This window comes from Haemorhous mexicanus, chromosome 1 (genome assembly GCF_027477595.1).
Source record: "Haemorhous mexicanus isolate bHaeMex1 chromosome 1, bHaeMex1.pri, whole genome shotgun sequence".
NCBI lineage: Eukaryota > Metazoa > Chordata > Aves > Passeriformes > Fringillidae > Haemorhous > Haemorhous mexicanus.
In genome coordinates, this window is record NC_082341.1 from 136,380,540 (window position 1) to 136,398,331 (window position 17,792).

The window sequence follows — 17,792 nt, forward strand, 5'->3', positions numbered from 1 at the left end:
CAGCTGTGTGCACCTCACATTTTTCTGAGTCTCATTTGCCTGCTTAAAACAAAAAACAAATTCTAGACACACCAAATTTTTAATGGAAAAGTAGTCTGCAATGCAGTCGTGTGGTCCTGTCCTTTTCTGGGGTGCATAAGAGGTTCAGTTCCCTAAAATCACCCAGTAAATTCAAATGAGCTGGGTTTATGACATGGGAATGAGTTCTATAGGTGGGGACCTTGCTGCCCTTGCCTAGGTCTGCCCTTACGGAGGAAGCACTTGTTTGTCTACTTCAAAAATGTTTGCCAGCTGGGATGTGGGCAAATGAACAAGTTACTGCAGGCAAAACAGGGGATGTGGAAGTTCAGCCCCTCAGCTACTGCCCACAAACTTCTCTAAAGTATTCTTTAACCCCCTCACAAATGCAAACTCACTTTTCCTCTCCCAGAGGGAATATTTTGCTACAAGGTACTGTATGTAAGAGGGTGCAGGTGGACACTTGCACCACAGAGCAACCAAACTGTAGGTTGGTGCCACCTTGTCCTGCAGTTCGTTGTCTCTCTAAACTCTGGGGCACAAAAGATTAATTTCCCTAAAAGTCCCCCTGTAAAAATCCTGATTCAGGCGAGGGAATGGCATGGGAGCTTCTGTGCTCAATTGGCCTTTGCCTCACAGCCACTTGCAGGCAGCAACCTGGTTTGACTAAAATTCTTCGGGTTTCAGCAACAGGAAATTGCAGATGAGAGAACGGTCTGTAAAGTGCATTTGCACAGTTTCAGTCGCAAGCTGTGAAAAGTAGCAGCTCTCCAAGCCCTCAGATTTAACACTGCTATTAATACTGTTTTTTTCTAGTAGCATTGAGATTAATGGAGCATGAGGGTCTTGTTGTAGTGAACATCCTCCCAACGATGCTCAAGAAACCCATGTCCTGTCTTCACACAGTTTGCTGTCTAAATGTCCCAACAAACTCCCAAGCACCTTACAGTGTTCCAGGCAAAACACAGATGGTTAGGAAGGTGACTCTGTTTTAAAACCTAGTTTTGAGGTGTTTCTTCTGCCAGGCAGCAGAACAGGCACCCTGCAATGCTCCTTGAGGCAATGATGGGTGCTGTTCAGGGCTCACGAGAGGTGAAATTAGGGTTTTCACCAGTGCCTTATTCCTTTTCCTTGGAGAGCTCCAGGGACTGTTCTCATACAGGTGCTTGGAGTGCTGGGCAGGAGAAAATCCCCGTCCCAAAATTGGATGGGCTTTGCAAGCTGCCCCTGATGACTTAACACCACTTTGGCTTCCACACTGCTCTTACTGGTAATGTAGGCAGTCTGTGGTAGTATAAAAGCTGGTCAAGATGGTCAAATAAACTACCAGGACTCCCTGCAGCACTGAAACCTGAAAATATATTCCTCCCAAAGCAGTCAGGAGAGGGATGGGTGCATGGCTGATAGGAGCAAGGCTGGCTGGTGTCTGCCCCATGGCTAGGTAGCGACTCTTCCCAGTCCCTGAGGACAACAGACCCCATCCTGGGAGTGGACTGGTTTCAATATGGGACTCTCCATCTTGATCCAGTTTGGATGGGTCAAGACATGTTGAGACATGCTCTTTCAATATGCTGCATTTTATTAAAAACAAAGTAGCTGTGGGCCAGATTGTAAAACTAGGTGGGCCTCATTTGTCTGTCCCTACTGTAAGCCAATGAAACCTTCAACATATTCAAACTCTCACCTTTTTACCCATTTGAATGAAAAAGCATCACTAATAAAAGAAAATGACTCACCTAATGCTAAACCTGAGCTCTGTAGATCAGCTTTGATCAAATTCACTGACATTTGGATAACTGCGTTATTATAACTAAAACATCTTTTAAAGTTTTTTTTTCCAGACGTTCATTCTTTAAAATTTGCTTTGATCACTGTGCATATCCTTTTCAGCAGAAATTTGTCCACAGAGGGTGAATTTTTTTCATTTGTTTTTCATATGGATTCTCTTTCCTTTGTTCATATTTTAAATCAGTGAAGCTACCCTTCAAGCTAGCCCTTACAATAAAAATGCAGCTACTGTGTGGCTTTTAACAACTCATTTAACCCATCTGTGCTTCAATAGCCTTGTTAGAAACCCAACACAATTATTTATTCAATGAGGCTGATCATGAGGCTTAATTAGATATTTTGTTTAGGATAAAGTAAACATTTCAGAAGGGCAGAGCAGGGAAGTGGTGGTCACTGTTATGGTGGTCTGACAACACCAATTTGTAAAATGTTAGAACAGTAGTGTTACAAAATGCTGCACAGAAGGATATTTCTTTCAGAAAGTACTTTTGAATTAGTTCAAGTGCTCCAGTTTCCAAATAGGAGTCACAATCCGAGACAATTAAAATAAATGGAAGCAGGAAAGTGTCAGGACAATTACAAATTAAAAGATTGAAATCACTGGAGATGGAAGGGCAAAAAATTTGCCTGTGTGTAAGTATGCATCTGTGTATGAAGCTCAACTTTAGATGTTGAGAAGGATAAAATTTGTTCTTTTTCTATGGAAAAAAATTCACACATCTATGTTGCAATAAAATTTAGTTTAGTTTAATTACATTTTACAAATGTACATAAGTACATTTGTAACCAATTTTTCCCTTTCAAGCAGGCAGGAAGACTGTGTAGGTTTTAATTTGTTAATTATCATTTATTGTAATTTGACCATGCAGCTGGGGAAGGTGGTGCCGATTGTTCATCAAAGAGGGCGTCTGCCGGGCTCTAGAGTCAAGGTAGTCTCATTAGTGGCTTTTTACAGCAAGGGCAGAGTTCTTGTTAGAGCTTGTAACAGAGGTGGATTAACCACAAATAATTTTTAAAACTTTGAAGTCTAAAGCTGCAGCACCTTTTGCCGTATTCTAGGAAAAAAGAGCGAACCCGTTCAGATAAGGCTGGCTGGTGAGATTCTCCGCCTGGCTCGTGCCAAGGTGCAGTTCCACCCTCCCAGGGCTGCCTGTGCAGCCATTTTGCAAACACAGATTCCTGCCTTCCGACAGAGCGAGCCCTGCGACTCCGCTCGGCTTCTGCCTCCCGTCAAACTCTTTATGAGCGCACACTTTTCCAAAGAGCGGGCCCTGCGATCATTAGCTCCGTGCCAAGCTTCTTAGGGATCGCTCGTTTTCACAGCACACTTCAGGCTGAGAATTCCTATTAATATAAATCTGCTTTTAACAGGAGATAGATAGCCATTTTTTAATGCAGACATCCTCTAATATTTTCATGATGTGGCCTATACCTTAATAGATAGCAGTTGCGGTGCAGATCTGGCCCCGCAGTTGCATAACATATTTGCGGTAATGAGAACCCTTGCCGACATGGAAAATTAATATTAAGAAAATTAATGTAAGGAAAATCTTTAATAGATTTTTATCTGTGTCTAATGCAATTTTGCAGTTAGCAGAAGGAAGGAATTTAGTACCAGGTGAGTAGCCAGCTCTTCAGAAATCATGTTTTGTTGACCACATTTTAAGACCTGCTGTTTTGATTTAGCGCATCAGGAGCAATATCTACTTCGTAAACAACAGCATGAAACGCCACGCTCAGGATCCTGCCTGCCAGACTCAGCTGTCAGAACCTCGCCCACAAGAAAGAGTTCCTTGGTAAAAATGCTTTTCATGTTGGTGCCCATTATGTCTGGGGAAGTGCTTTGAAAGCTCAGAAACTTCGGAGGGCAGGAGAGCAGCCTAATGCTCAAACCCACCTAGCAGTGACTGGGTGAACAGCCATAATATTTTCACAAGCAGCAAGTCAAGTCCTTTGGCAGAACAGAAGCAGCTGATTTCCCAATGAGAAAGGCTGCTCTTACTTGCTGCATGTGCAAGGACCGCAGTGCTACAGCAATAGGGCAGCGCGCAGACACCGCTCTGCACAAAAGGGGAGGAAATCCTGGATGGGAACCAACCTTCTCTGCCTCCCACCCAAGCCTCTGTCCCCCCTGCTCACAGCTGCCATCCCATCAGAGAACACCAATGTTGGCATCAGCTTTTGCTCAAGGTGATCTGTGGTTTAGATGTTAGAGTCTTTTTATCTATTGCCTGGGTTTCTCTTGAATAAAAGGAGACTGGCATATTTTCCTCCTTTTTGCTGCAAGGAAGGTAGGTACTGACCCCCTTTACTTCCTGGTGATTGTGGATATTGGAGATGATGCAAGAACAAGATATCTGGCATGACATTACAGAACCCAAAGGGAAAAGAATTCTTGGGAGAAACCCCTTTCTTTTTTTTCAATTAAGACAGCTTGTAGTTGTTTTTTTTCCCTTACCTCCTACCTACATTTCTTGAAAACAGTACTTAGCAAGAAGGAGGGATTTCTTGGTAAACACTGTGTATTGTATGCCTTTTTTCAAGGAGTGGGCAGACCCTTAACAGTCTTCTGAGTCCTCCCTGAGAGACACCAATTGTCTGAGAAAGGGTTGTATTCGATCAATAGGAAACGTGTGTGTGTGTCTCTGTGTGTGTGTGTCTGTGTGTGTGTGTGTATGTGTACAAATTAAAGGAGCAGCAAATCCAGCACTCTTATCTCTCTTCCTTCTTGCATGCCAGATCACCTTTAGCATCAGCTCCAGTCCTGCAGCTGCTGCTTCCAAGCAGGGCTCACCGACACCAGCCCTGGCTGCTGACCTGCTCTGGCTGCAGATTCAGGCCCTGTCTTTCCTCATCCCTTCCCTTTACCCTTTCATTGCCACAACAACAGGAAGGGAAAATGAAAGTGAATAGTTAACTGCACTTTTTCAAAATTAAACAGGTATCAGAAATTCTCTGGAAGTGAAAGATGACAATTATTATCCAAAACACAGCCATAACTTTTTTTTAAGAAACCCTCTGCTGCTCATTGTTTCATTACCGAGGGTGAACCGAGAACAGTTTGTTTTATCACAGAAGGGACTGCCTTCCTGGAAACCCCAACACACATATAAAGAAATGCTGTTTGGTTGAAGGAGCTTTCAAGATTTGGATAGCTAGTTTTGCCCAGATAAGAATTAATTTATTCTTCATAACTAATTCAGAAAATCTTTAAAACAGATTGACCAGCATAATATTCATCATCGTTTTGATACTGCCAGCGGCTTGATCACATTGTTCAGAAATATTACATGAACAAAACATGCTTATAAAATATAAATGTTGGTGTCCGTTCTGTGCTGTACATGCCCATCTCACTTCTTTTATCCCCAAATATTTATTATAACTTCATTTTGCAATATGTGGATGGTTAGTTTGTAGTTAGTTCATACACAAAAAGTAACAGAGTATTTAAATATTGCCCCCCCCCCCCCGAAGACTGCGATAGTTAAATCAACTTTTTTCAGTTGCCTATGGTACTTTTATAGAAGGTAGATAACACATTTGTATATTTGAAGACACACACACCCAAAACATATATGATATTTTGTGGCTGAACCAGTTGCATTTGTCATCAAGAACAGCAAAACATGGACCTGATCCAATTGCTTTGCAGCTTCCTGTCACATCAATGCAGTATAGAAATACAAAAATAATGTATAATTATACTCACCATATGACAGTAGAAAGTTCTCTGTATAGATTTTGAACTCTATTCTTATCTTTACTAGAAACCACTATTTTATCTTGCTTTACAATGTTCTTTTTGCATCAGAAAAATGCTGCTTATATTTGCATAGGCCATTCAGCAGACCGATAAAGATAAAAATGTGCACAAAGAATAGAGGATAAAATTTATATCAAACAATAGACATCAAAGAGCAGAGAATTCACTTCCTTTTTGTTACCTACACCAGTAGATTTTCACATTAAACAAATCAACACTACATTATTGCTAGTAGCCCCAAATGGCTCATATTAATTCACTTCTTCTCATTCAAAATGATTTTTTATTAAACCTTTAACTATCATTATATCAAAATAATATGCTAAGAAGCATTTTAAATACTCGATAATGTAGAACATTCGCCCTTTTCATTCTTGTTAGGTGGACCCCAAAACAAAAGCACATCAAAAGAGAAAAGAATCTGAAATTTCAATTAATCTAAACCAAAGTTCATGCAATGACAATATCGAAGAGACTTTGTAAAACCTAATATCCCCTGACAATATTTCAAATCCACATGTGAATATAAAATAACTTCTTGCTTGACTTCGTTGACCCGGCATTGTCAGTGGAATAGAAACTTCAGTAATTCCTAAAGGTATCAAAGTGTGATTTGCTCTGATATCAGCTTAAATTATCTATTTGTCTATATCTGCATTTTGTCTCTTTCAGAAAGCAGAGGGGATTTGTTAGTTCATGGTCTTTAAAAACACTGTCTTATTTTCATTAAGCTAAGCCCACTGCTGATGTAATTCTTGCATTACAAAGGTCTTAATTTAAACCATGACATAAATGCTTTTCATCAGTTGATTTTTTTTTGTTCTTTGTGCCAAATTTCTTGCATTTTTAAAATAAAGAATATGGTGTATAATAACTGCTGCGGGACAGGCTGCTTTATTCTCCAATATGAAAGACAAATGGGGTGTGACATGCATACGTTTCAACATGCAGCACTTACTTCTTCAGGACCTTTACTTTTTCCACTGTTTTCTCAGTAGACTATTTCACTTCCTTTGAATCAGGCCTAACGATAACACCGGATTTGAAGCACGGTTCTCGGCGTTGAGCGCACTGACGGGACCAAGAGGTGAAAAGTGCTTCTAATCTCTCTCCTCTCTCTCTCTCCCCCTCCTCTCTCTCTTCCACTCCCTGCCTTCCTCTCCTTCCTTTCCCCCTCCACTCAAGGATTTGGGGTCTGCAGATGATAATTTACAGAACGTTTTGGAAGAAGGGTGGGGATGCATTCCTAACACCCCAAATCCTGGTTTGCATTACACATTAGGGATTTCAAAGCACACCAAGATTTAATCATAATCAGAAAGTAGAGAAATCGTTTCTACAGCTTTCTGCAGTACCGAGTCTTACGTTTTTCCCCCTTTGATATCCCTGTAACTAATACAGCAAAATTGTATTGCCATCATGTCCTACTATTATTGCAATGATCAGTAAGCTGTGCATCTGCATAACTTGTTTGGATATTATTTTGAGTTTAGGAGCTTGGTTAACTTTCAGATGGAGTGAAAAGACACTAGCTGTTTCTCTATTTGAATGTGAAAGTACGGAAGAAATTTTTCTTGATTAGCGCTACTGCAAATGAATCAAGATTACAATGGAAAGGATGCAAATATTTTATTAAAGTAGAATTTTCAACATGATCCACGCTAACATCAAACCGTAGTGTTAGTTCATTGATCTCCACAGGACAATATTGTCAAATTCAGAACAGATTTAGAAAATCTCAATTGAATTTGTGGAAGGAATAAAATCTTTACATGATCTTTCTTCATCTATTGCATTTTAGGAGATGTTGACCTGATACTTCTATGTTCATCCTGGCTTTATACTTTGTCTTTAAAGCAATTGTCTTAGAATTGCCAAAAACAGGATACAGGGACAGATTGACCTTTAGTCTGCCAGCTTGCTAGTATTATGCAAGAAATTCAATTAAATGGAAAAGGTGCCTTTTAAACTCAGATTAAGTATTTGTAATTAATTAATTTTACATGAGGTAATAGATTAATTCTGAGGTAATAGATTAATTCTATTTCTTAAATTGGGAACCTAAATAAAATTGAAGCTGGAGAAATAAATGTTTTTTCTATGAAATACTTATGACAACAGTATGTTGAATACTTCTAAATTGCAGATTATATCCATAAGGTTGGATATGATTTGTTCTGTTATTTTATCTTTTCTCTTTTATTCACTTTATTGTTCTATTGCATGAACCTGAGCTGAAGAGAACAGGACTACTCTGTAAGGGTGTGTTCATCTTTACATATTTTAAACCTATTTTGATAGATTTATATCAAGGCTGAAGTAATTCACTCTGGGAAAAAACTTGGCATCCAAACTTTTAAATACAAGCAGATTTTTCTTTCAAATTTTTTAAAAGAAAATTTGAAAATAATTCGGCACGTTCTTAAAGGCAAAGGTTTAAGTCTCGATTCATTTTAAGTCAATGGGAGTTTTGCCATGACTTCAGTGGAGCCAGGACTTCCTTCAAATGATGGGAAACAATTACACTTAGCATTTTCAGATGGAAATGTTTGTGCTAGTATAAATTAGAATTTTTTTTCTTTTTTTTTTTTTAGGTGGGGGTGTGTATACATATTGTATAATCCATAGCGTGAACTCATCTCTGGATATCTTTCTGTTAAGTGACTGTCTTTTTTTCATTAAGATAAGTAACAGTTCAACATATGTGGTTACTTAAGAAATTCCTCAGGATCTTTAGTGGAGTCTTTTGGGATAAGATGTGAAATCAGCCGTTGTCATTCATGACAAAGATCCCACATAATTTTTCCAAAGAGTTCAGCATGCCAATGAGAGTGGATCAGCGTAAGTGATTGTATTTTGCCTGTGCATTTTCCATCTGAGGTTTGGCTCCGAGATGGGACTTCTGCCTTCCCTGCCCTAATCTGCCTTCAAGTACCACTTTGCATTGAAGTACCTTATGTTTTTGGCCAGGCCAGGAGAACTGTGAACTTCATTGCCTTGCCTTGCTTCACAGGAAGGTGAGGTTATCGTTGGTGAGATCCTGCTCACCTTAATCAAAGACAAAACCTGAACCCCAGAGAAGTAGTTCAGGACTGCTTGTGTGAGGCACCTGCAGGATGGGCAGGGCATCCCTCTCTCAGGTAAAGCTGTTCCAAAGATGTTTATCGTACTTGTCACCTCTGATTGCTTTCAAATATCAACGTTATTAAAGCTATCCAAGGCAGATGATACAGATTTTGTGCAAGGGGTGAGTAGTTCAACCAGACCTACCCTGAAGTTCCTGCCTTGAACCGTGAGATCCCCAATACTTCCCTGGGGATTTAACCCCACATGTGGGGTCTTGGAGCCAAGCCAGGCTACTGTAGACAGAACAGCCCCTTCCTTGTGCCAGCAGGGTGGGATGGTGTCCAGCTCTGTGTTTCAGGATGTTAGAAACTGGACCGGCTCCACTGCTGTAGTCCTAGATGTGAAACAGCATCTAAGGCCTTTTGGGGTGTTTCCTGTGGATGTGAGATTGATGGTAATTCTCTGGTGCAATCCTGCTTATTTACAAAGAATAAATAGCTTTCCTGAACCCTGTGCAGCAATATGTAACAACTTTGATGGAATCACTGGTCAGCACTGCCAGGGAGTTTTCTCCTGAAAGAGAGCTCTGCTCCCTGCTTTCCTCCTTGGCTCTTCCATCAGCAATGGCTCAGATGCACCTTGGCTGTGGTTTCTCCACAAGTTGTGTGGATCTTTCCATCTGTGGCCTGTACACTTCACATGATCTGCACCAGGGAAGGCTGGGCCCCCACACACCACAGGTCCTGGGCTGTGCAGCCTGGGGAGATCGGAGCTTCCACATGTCTCCTTCTTCCACAAAAATGCTGTGAACCTGAACAACCTGGGTCAGCATCACATTATGGCCATGCCCTCCCAACCCAGGCACAGGTGGGACAGAGCTGGCCTCAGGGTGTGTACCCTGGCTGCCTGCCGTTCCCAAAATCTGGCCAGAAAGCTGAGTGACAAGTGTCACCTAATTGTCCAAATAAATAGCTCCTTTTGAGCTCAAATGGAGGAAGGAATACAAAAGGAGTCCTTGTATGTCTTGGCTGTTGTCTGTATCCAAATGTATTATTGCAGTGTGTAGCTGCCTCCATGCCTACACTTTCATCATTACATTAATTTCATCCTTCTGTGGGGAATAATTACATTACATGTTAATATTACTAGTAGTTTGCACTGTTAAAATTCTATTATACTCCCATAAAATCCAATGACAATTTCATAGCTAGAATAAGTAACTCTACATCCCCAATTTAAATCTATGTATGTATGGCCAAAAATCATCTTTTGCTGGTAGGATGAAGCATTTCCTAAGATTTTAGAAATTTTTTTTTCCAGTAGCATGCAGTCCAAAGTCCAACGTTGATCCAACAGAACTTGGATGTTGCAGGGACTGCCAGGCAGCCCTATCACAACTGGATGTTGCCTTGTGCTGCTGTCTTTTGTGATACAGCTTTTATTTCCACAGTTATGATCTCTTATGTCATGGCTGTGACCAAATACACCTGGTTGATGAATTTGCAATTTCGGTTAAATACATAGGGGATTTAACAGTGTGATGACAACTTGTTAATTAAATTTGCATAGCTTTTAGAATATGCAGAAATAACATGCTCCTGTGGATCTCCAATCTTTTAAGCATTGTAGACTTTTTATTTTGTTGCTCAGAGTAAACACTGGGCTCTGTGTATCCATCCTGCTCTCCATCTGGTATTCTGAGACTGTAAGCAGTAGTAAAGGTGGGGCTACAGACTTCAAAGATACTCATACGTCCTGAAACTAAGCACGCTGCTAAACTCCCTTTAATGCCTCTGTGGGAAAGTGTCTCCATATGTCATCCCATGTATTTTCTTTGCTATTTAAAGTATTGCTTAATAGTACACTAAGCTGGTGGAAAACTATTTGCTTTGTTGGGTTAGTTCTACTTGGGCTTAATGCAGGGCTGGGTGAGCACCAGATCTTGTGCATGGGAGCAAGTGGGACCAGGAGCAGCTGGGGTGGAAGGAAGAGGGGCTGGGGCACCCAGCAGGAAGTGGGATTTCCAGTGCTGGGAGGTGGTTATCAGTCCAGCTGAGTGGACAAATCCTTGGCTGGCTGGGAGGTGTTGAGGCAGGGGTGTAGCTGGACTTGCACTTCATCAATTGCACAAACAGCCTGTGGGTAAGTAGGGTCTGTATCTCTGAAGTATTTTCAGACCTTGGAAATCCCCATCCCTATCTCCTTTGCTCAAGCCCTACTCCTTTTGGACTGTTCTTCCCAACTCCATGCTTTCTGTCTCATCTCAGCAATTGGAGCACCTTCCTGCAATCCTGTCATCTTATTTCTTGTCTTCCCTGTCTTCTGTGATTCGCTCAATTCTGTAATCACTTTTTTAACAAGTCCTCTGAGAACTCCTTCTTATGTTTCCCTACTGATTTTTGAAGGGTTCTTCCAGGCTTTGGCTTCGATTTCCTTCCCTGGTTTCTCTACACTTCATCTCTGGACAACCTCCTATCAGAAACAGATATGTAGAACTCTTTGTGCTAGCGAGTCATAGACCTACCATGCATCTCCTGCCACGTCCTCCTGCTTCCACTTTGTCTACTTTTTGAAAAAAGCCCATCCTTTCCCATTTCTTAAGTCTGGGCCACCTAACATTCAGGAATGCAGAAGTCATGAGACCAGAAGGACAATCACTCCTTTATTCTGATTGATTATCTGGACCTTACAGTCAACTTCCTTTAGAACCACAATTTTTTTAATTTGGGGTTGTTGTTCCCTCTTCCTGTTGTTTATAACCACAGAACAAATGCCTTGTCAGAATTTGCCTTTCTTAGAGATGTTATTTATTTTCCTCACCATGTCAATACATGGTGACATCTTTTGTGTCTTTCTAATTTCTGTGGTTTTGTAGAGGCAGCAACCAAGAAATTTCCCTCTGGCCATTCTTTAACACTATTTGGGCTACTCTGTGCTTTCTTGGTTGCTGCCCTACTTCTGCAAGATACCCCAAGCAAGAATTGGGTTTAGAGGTAGGTTCCTGAAAATGAAAATTATAAGACTGACAAGACTATTTTCCACTTCACAGTCTAATTGTCACTAACTTAACTATTTTACCTGTGCTGTTGCCGTGGTCAGGACCCCTACTGTTGCAGTGGGACTTCTCTTGTGCAAGTGAAAGGGTTAGTGGAAGTCTTTGTGGACAATCTGTTTGATCCAGCCCCCAAGATCTCCTCTGTGCTCTCCCCTTTGTCTTCCTGCAAGATGTGATCAGGGTGGCTGGGGCTCTTGCATGAATGCCCTTGGTACAACCCTGCCTGCTGTTACACAGTTTAACCCCTTATACAAGTGGCTGCACACAACCCCATCTGCAGTATCCCTGGAGGAAAAGATAGAAGACTTTAAATGCAATGTTTTCATTGGAATCAATGTGATTTTTCAAAGGTGACTTTTCAACAGATGGTAGAAAAAGTCAAGGTTTCTGCTAGTGCTTAACTATAATAGGGCATTGATATAGAGGATGCATTGTCAAAAAAAACCCCTGCAATCCTAAAGGATGTATGTGGCCAGCAGTTACACTTATTCCAAGGTCTTTTTTAAAATCATACTATTCATGAAATATGCATGACTCAAGCTTGCAATATAGGAGAACTGTTTTCTCTCTCCCTCCAGTTATAGTGTTTATAAGAAAAATAGATACCACAGTATTTATTTAATATAAAGATATATGATTGTATCTTCCAAAGACCTGCACTTAGGGAAAACTACTTTTGACCATCAGAAACTGAGTGCCCACTACATGTTACCCAGAAAACATCATAGCATTGAAAAAGTCAGGTCTTACACCTCCTCATGAGGCAACCTGGTACGGCAGAGTGAGAACTGCTTTTCATTTGGGAAGGCTGAAGAAGAAGGGATTTGAGCAAACTAACTCCATACATTCAGGACTAGAAAAAAGCTGGTCCATAAATTAAAACTTTTCAGAGAAATCAAATTCTACTCACTTCGTTGGAAGCACAACTCTGTTTCTAGCCAAAGGAATGAGCATGGTTGATCCCTCCACATACAGCTTTTTCAGTTTGGAAATTCAAACATGAGAGAAAGCATCTCTCTGAGTCTTCCGGAGAGAAACCATTTTCCCTGCACTGATGTGAGCTGGGCTGTACCAGTATAAGTGAGGACAACACTTGACTTGGCCTTGTGCTCAGGCTTATGATATTGCCCCTATTCACAGTGTGGAAACTTGCTGGATTTCGTCCATTCGGAGGAGAAATTGATGATAGGAGTCAGGAATGTCTTTGGTTTATTTACATAGCATGTACTCAGAATCCTGTTTCTCTGAATGCAGCAGAAACAAACAACAGGCATTTTTCTTACTCAGAGTTTCCAAGCCTGCGTCCGTAGTGCGGCGCGTATTCCACAGAGCCACACTGCTCCAGCCTGGGCCCCTGGCAGGGCTCTGCTTCCCTGGCTGCTGCTCCTGCAGGGCACTCAGGTGAGACCTGCACATGCACATGCACACCCAAGCCCCCTCCTCCCCACATCCTACCAGCTGGCTTCCTAACCCCCACATGCCACGGGGGATCCTGGTCAAGCCCAGCCTTCCTCTGGCTGAGCTCTGTCACCATCCAGGTCACACCTTCGGTTGTCTCCAGCCTTCTGCTCCTGAAGGGGCTGGAATGCTCTCTTCATTTAACTTGAGGGACACACATGTGCTGTAGCTTTTTGGAGGTATGTGACTGTAGATTAAAAAACTCCACTGCCATGAGGAGCAGTGTATATATCTATCTATATAGATAGAACCCACATGTGCACATGCATGCACATGCACCCTCCTTCCTGCATGTACACATGCAGAACCTCCAAGCCTTTGGAGGACCCGAGCAACAAGCAGTATAACAGAATTATAAAATTGTTTCATTGTTGTCTAAATAATTTATAGTTTTCAGTTCCCCTATTGTAGGCCCAGTTCTACACTAGTTTTACACCCAACCAACTTATCTCAGATCTGTGGCATGAATTTTGTCAAAGGGAAATAGGTGAATGACAGTGAAAAATTTTGACATTTTTGAATGCCTACAACAAGAAAATGTTCTCACATTTCAAACAAGGCCTAATTTTTATGGCATTAAGCCAGTCACTCTTGAGATCTGCTGATCACATTTTGATAGAAGGGTGCAATGGATAATGTCTAAGATTTTTTATTCCATGAAAAAATCCCCAGTAATTTCAAACTAAAAAGGTGGAGATGATGGGCAGGCAGAGTTACACTATGCTATATTTCTCAATGTACGGTCTTAAATCTTTTTCCATCTTTAGTAATATTTACTTGTAGCAAAGAACATTAGAATGGTTGTAAGTGCAAGTGAGCTAAAAGCAGACTCTCACCAGAGCTCACTGCACAGAAAGTGGAAAGCTGATAAAGAAAATGTTCTTGTGGCACTGTAGCTTTGTAGCATTTCCCTCCTTTCTTCTCAGGACAATCTGCTTATAACCTGGATCACACAAAGGTTCCCTTTTCCTCTGATCTCAACAATTCCATGATGTCTGTAATTTGTGAATTTTCATATGTAAAATTTATCTGATTCATTCTATTTTAAGTACATGTACAATTCTAAAACAACTTAAAAACTATTGCTAGGGTGGGATAAGCATTAAATTGATCCCATTTACATCAAATAAGAGAATAGCTAGTAGTTTATGAAACAGATCCTTTGAACCTGATGTTGGACCAATGAGAAAGGGCTGTTTTCAATGATTCTTTTCATATGTTTATTGGATGCACACATTGCTTATATCTGTCAATAACACTGAGAGCTATGACTAGATAGGGCAAAATAAACATTTTTAAACATGAACAGACTGCATTGGTAGCAGTGGAATGCATCTAGTTAGCTAAAGACCTTGTCCTCAGGCGCTGAAGGGATCATAATTACAGTTGCAACTCCACCTTCTGGCTTATTTTGCTCTAAGGAGTCCAAGATTTTGGATCTTTTATTTGAATAAATGTGGATGCTTCCTTCAGGGTTTGAAAAAGGGAAAAATTGACAGCTACATTCCAAAGAAAGCGTAGCTGGATGGAAAACGACTGCTTGCAATACTAACGTGCTCTTTGTTTAGTGGTGCAAATCATTATCATCACTCTTAAAATGTGTAACTACAATAAACACTGAACATGAAAGCAAAGTTAAAAGGAAAATCTTCATGAGTTGAAGATTTCCATATGAAAATAAATGTATATGTGTGAAATCTTTTTTGAACAACCTTCTACAAGTGTATGGGAAAAATACAGTGGAAAACTCTTCTCACCAGAGGCATTTGGGCTACTTTAAAGGAACACACAAAGGGTAAATTAATGACATGGGGATGGAGAGTGAAAAAGCAGCTACTTCCTTGTCTACCTTTGTTCGGTGACAGCAAAGAGTCTGAAGTTTTCCATAGTTGTCTCCGTATTTGTTAAGCTAGGGTACTGCCTCAGACATTCTTCTATACTACAAGCAGTACTTTTAACTTTTAGTATTCCTCTTCACCACACCTATCTGTAGCAATCAATTTTGTGATAACTCTCAATGGCTTCAGAACAACATTCAAACTCATATGTTCCTGGTCAGGAGGGTTTTGAACATGCAGCTCTCTTTTTAAAAAAGAATTATACACAGATTTAGCTATAAACATCTTCTTTCTGCATCCTTAGAAATAAATAGAGACTCAGAGTCATACACAGGATTTAATGGAAAAAAGTTAAAACCCTGTGTAAAGACAAGCACCAGCAGTGGAACAGTGATAAATGAAGCTGTTCAGGCTCCCTGGCATGTTGTTTCTGTGGAGTGCATTTTACTGAAACAGTTTCCATATCATGTTTGGCCCCATGAACATTCAGTGGTAGAGGCCAAATTCTGTCTTCAATCCAATCTCTGCAATTCCCTTCAACCACGTTGCAGCTTTCATCTGTTTTCTTGCATCAGATTCTTTCGCAGGAGTTGAGCCGTGCCAAGCATCTTGAAGTTGTATTACCAAGAATGTTTCAAGCACAAATCTTTTAGCCTCATCACTGAACACAAGTGCCTTTGCCCAAGTGCAGAAAAGGTTTCTTTGCCTTGAATTCAAGGAAAAAAACTGGCAGATTTTGCACAACTTTGAGTCAAGATCTTGGCATTTAAAGCTGTGGCATAAACAAAGGTGTTGAACCAAAGCAGGATTTGGACTGTGGAAGAGGAATCAGTGTCTGTAGGCATCTGTGAAATGTTTCCGTGTGAAGAGAACATTCTCCAGTGTGTCCCTAGACTGGTCCGTCTGCAGGGCTTGGGAGAAACAGCGTCTTGATTTTCTCCACTACAACCCACATTCACAGACTGAAATTATAGCTGTGCCTTGGTCTGAATGGTTTTCACCCCTCTGTCCCTGGGGTGTCAACCTTTTCTCCCTTCTTGTGAGCAGAAATTAATGGGAGAGGAGGGGAATTTTTGTTAGTTTTGGCTCAGGACTGGCTGGGGCACTAACAGGCTGACCAAAGTGTCAAGATGTCCCCAGAGGAGAAAGGACTAACCAAAACAAAATCCCCGTGAGGAACAAAATCAAAACCAGCCAGGAGTGTGAGATTTGAGGGCTCACACGTAGATCAGGAAGGTATTTGGTGACCACACCAAGCAGAGGACTCCAAAAAATGCTCAGTAGGCTGCAAGTGTGTGGTGTACCACTCATTCTTTACTTTTCCTTCGCTAGACTGCTGCAGCTCAAGAGAAAGCCTTTCCTGTCATCACCCCCCTTACCCCACTGCACCAGGCAGCAAGCGTGTGCTCGAGGAGCATGGCCTCTGCTGCTGCCCTGCTCCCTGGCAAAGGGCCTGGCTGGGCTCCAGGGAGAGCTGCTCTCCCCTCCTTGCCAGCACCAGAACAGCCTCTGCCTAACCCTGGAAGATGAGAGAAGGCTTTTCACAGCGCTACCATGTCACCAATCCCAGTGCAGACCAGCCAGTGCAGGAACACTGCCCTGCTGGTTCTGGGACATTTAGCAGGTCATGGGTTGGTTTTTGGGGTGCTCAAGCACATTCCTAATGGAGCCTCTTTTAAGAGAAGTTTCAGGCTAGGGATGGGAATAAGTGGGAGATGGGAGGTGGGAGCCAATGAGAAAAATGAGCTGAGGAACAGCAAGGGAATGAAGAAGGTATTTTGTCTTTCCCTGCTGCAAATGGGACCACTTCACTCGAAGAAGAAACATCTGAGAAATAAAAATACTGTCTCAAAACAGTTAGGACTAGTAGACATCAGTCAGGGAAAATCTGTCTTTAAGTTCGAGACTCTGGAACTGTGTTTCTATTGTGTTTGAACCAGTTCGGTCAACCCCACTTAATTTCTATTGTTGAGGGAGTCTAAAATAGGCAGGAAAATAAGGAAAAAACAAAGTCTGCTGGAGAGATATGCTGAGAAAGAAAAGATCATTTTGAGAAGAGGGCAAAAATGTGGAGAACTGACAGGAAGAATATAAAATGTACCTAGTAAAGCAATTTTGGGGATTTTTGTTTTTACTTTTTGGATTTTTTTGGTGGTTTTTTTTTTTTTGTTTTGTTTTGGTGTGGGTTTTTTTTTTTGTTTGTTTGGTTTTTTTTCTTTTTTTTTTTGGTTGGGTTTTTTTTTGGTTTTTCTTTTTCCTTTTTCCTTCTTTCTGTAAAGAAGTTGTCATCAGCTTATTGTAACCATCCACCTGTACAGTAACTGTAAATACACTGGGCATAACAAGCTAATCTTCTGACTTCTCTTTGCGTCACCCTTATGGGGAAAATGCCACAAGAGAAATTTATCTGTCATGTTGTCATTTCTCATTGAGTTTTAAACCTGTCCAAAATGAAAAAGTGAAGCAGTTTGTTTGAGTTGCAGAGTTTTGGCTTACTCCCCATGAAAATATGATTATAAATTCCTCCTGCGTTTACTGTTGGCATATTATAAACAATTGAGTCCACTGATTACTGAGTTATATAAGAATTTTCATGCTATTTGATACCTAATTCATCAGGTGCTCTGTGAAAGTGACATAGATATTTTTTAATATCTAAAATTCAAACTAAAAGAAACTTTTTCTGTTCTGTGTGATTTTTATTATTGGCCTGGGGAGGAGGAAAGAAAACTGTGGGAGTTCTTGCCTCATACGCCCAAGATTATTGCTTTCAGTGCAATTTTTACCCATTTGCAGCTGGCCT

General features: G+C 41.0%; 1 long non-coding RNA gene across 5 annotated transcripts in view; it reads left to right on the top strand.

The window, feature by feature from the left end:
- LOC132336711 (uncharacterized) overlaps positions 1-17,792 on the top strand; it is a 36,644-nt gene that overhangs the window by 1,713 nt on the left and 17,139 nt on the right. For 3 of the 5 annotated variants that reach the window (XR_009488932.1, XR_009488936.1, XR_009488931.1), the window contains 3 exons: positions 3,493-3,602; positions 6,595-6,659; positions 8,167-10,780. This is a non-coding gene — a long non-coding RNA (uncharacterized LOC132336711). Of the gene's footprint in view, positions 1-3,492; positions 3,603-6,594; positions 6,660-8,166; positions 10,781-17,710 lie in introns of all 5 variants that reach the window. The other 2 variants (XR_009488937.1, XR_009488935.1) reach the window with 2 other exon arrangements.